This window comes from Bactrocera dorsalis, chromosome 3, assembly GCF_023373825.1.
Source record: "Bactrocera dorsalis isolate Fly_Bdor chromosome 3, ASM2337382v1, whole genome shotgun sequence".
NCBI classification, from domain to species: Eukaryota; Metazoa; Arthropoda; class Insecta; order Diptera; family Tephritidae; genus Bactrocera; species Bactrocera dorsalis.
Window position 1 is genome coordinate 520,083 of NC_064305.1, and position 2,552 is coordinate 522,634.

Consider the following 2,552-nt stretch of genomic DNA (forward strand, 5'->3'; position numbering starts at 1 on the left):
AATAAATGTACACTTTACTTGGTTTCACTGCATGTCACATACACACATACATACGATTACGGACGCTACAGGGTTGTAAGAACAATATGTGCAGATTCATTTATGGGCATGTTGTGTCTTATGAAATTACAACACATTTTTCCACCCCTCCGAAATCTCGAAACCATACGCAACCCGTAAATTTCACATTTGATTATTAAACTTTTTGTTTGAATTTTCTTTAATGAAATTTTCTTTCCCAACTTCAAGGTGGTTCAATTACTCCATTATACCTACGTATGTACATATGTATATACTTTTAGACACGGGCATATGTATCTACATACGTGTGTCTTGGCTGCCAAGCCAATTTTGAAGCAAGTTTATAATGGATTAATCTAGAAGTGCCCACAATTTGAACGACCCTTCATAAAACTGGAGTGAATCTGGAAACATAAAAGTATTCCATTCCATTCCACATATTCATATACCAGAAACTTCGTTGTAGGGAAGGAGATTGGTGAAATATTAATGAAATCATATGGAAATATAGCGGTGAAATTATCACTGGCCTGAATAATCATAAAATAAACGAAGTTATGAGATATTTTCGGATCAAAATCCTTCGATTCATTAGAAACCTTGAAAACAAAACAAGTAAAACTGCATTTTTCGAAAAGTTTACAGACTTGCCACATACATATGTATGTGTTTAAGGCCAAGCTATAAATACTTAAGACAGTAATGGTAGTTTATGAGTCAATATCAGGAAGCCGACAGCTTTTCTAAATTTTTAATGTAATTTTTTTTATTCAACAATCGTGAATTCTAAAAAGTCGTAGTTAGGCCATCACTCTCGGAGCATTACGTACATATTGCCATGATTCAACTACAGTTCAGCTGAAGCTGACAGCTTCGGCGCATTGACCGCACAAATATGGTCAGTTGATGCCTTCGTCTTGTTCGTCGCCACTGTTGCAATGTGTGGACAAGTCAGACTGCCTATCGCTCACAGAGAACATTACTTCATCGGCAATGAAAACTGCAAAAATTGTGCTTAATCTGCGATGCACGAGGTGCGGCGAGTAGACGGCTTTGCGAAGGGCAAGCGGACTTAGCATTAGTGGTCAGCGGTTGCTAGCTGCAAGCATGCAATGAGTAGGCATGCATGCATATGTGTGTGTGTGTGGGTGTGGATAAGTGGCTTTCATTAATGGCAAAGGCAACTCATTCAATATTTACCTGGGCTGTGTGTTTATTGTAAATTAATCAATTTGCGAGTAGATAGTTTGCTGAACGCCCGACGTCCGACGCCTTTGTGTATTCAAGGCGTTTCCACTCGATGTTCAGCTAGAATATTAAACGCGCTATTGACATTGTATTGCATTACCTTTGTGCGAGTTTGTTTGCCATTTGGGTGTGTTAAGCCGCTCTCAGCCGGCGATGACTTTGTTGGGAAAAGGATTACATTTACGAGCGAAATAAAAGAGTCGACGTTTGTAAGAAATTATAAATAAAAAATATGGAAAAAGGCAAAATCATTGCTGATTCTATAGTTATAAAGAAATCGGCTTTGAATCAACACGTATATTTGTATTAGTTCGTTTTTAAAGCAGCTATTACCACTCGTGCCTGCTGCATTTACTACCAAAGGGCTCACAGTAAGCATTTCGATGTCCATAAGTACATACATATGTACATGTGTTACATTAATGGCATATTTCACTTGTCAGCAAACAGCCTATTACTGCTATATATAGGGTATGCATGTATTAGCAACACTCACATAAACCCGAGTATACATACATATATTTCTGGCTGCGAAAATTTGCAACAATGCAAGCAAAAATTTGGAGCAAAGTCAAAGTATTTGGCACTCCGCCAACAAAAACAGATTTCAGTTTATTTTTAAGCGAAAATTCCTCTGCCGAAAATTCCAAGACATTTATATTGTCAATTAAACTGACAAGATGAGATATTGTACACACCATATACATATACGAGTATACACACACATACATAAATGACACTCGCACTTGTGACACACAGTTGCGGCGCTGAGGCTGCAATTCGCGCGGTTCATATAAAATTATCCATATTTGCTCCGAAGTATTCATGGGACTGCCGGTTTTTTCGCCCACTTGAACCTATTTATTATTGCCAGCGAGGCGGCACTTGGCAGGCAGTCACTCAATTACACGCGCACGCATAAGTACATACATATGTGAATATGTATGAGTATGAGTTTAAGTACAGCACTATGCAGTGAAGTGAAGCATTCGATGGGGGGAAGAAGGCGAAAGAGATGGAGCTTGTCACGGGCTCTGTGTCATGTTTGCATGCATACATACATACATGCATTGCCTGCAGTCTGCGTGCGAAGGTATACTTATCTGTAGATTAGCGGGAATCGTATGTCTGTATGTATGTAATATATGGAATTGCAAATATACATATATGTATGTATATATATGTATATGTACTCGTTTATATATGCGAGAATATGAATTTCAAAGACGTGCACTTAACCCAATTGTACGATTTATGAGCCAGTAACAGCAATAACAATTACA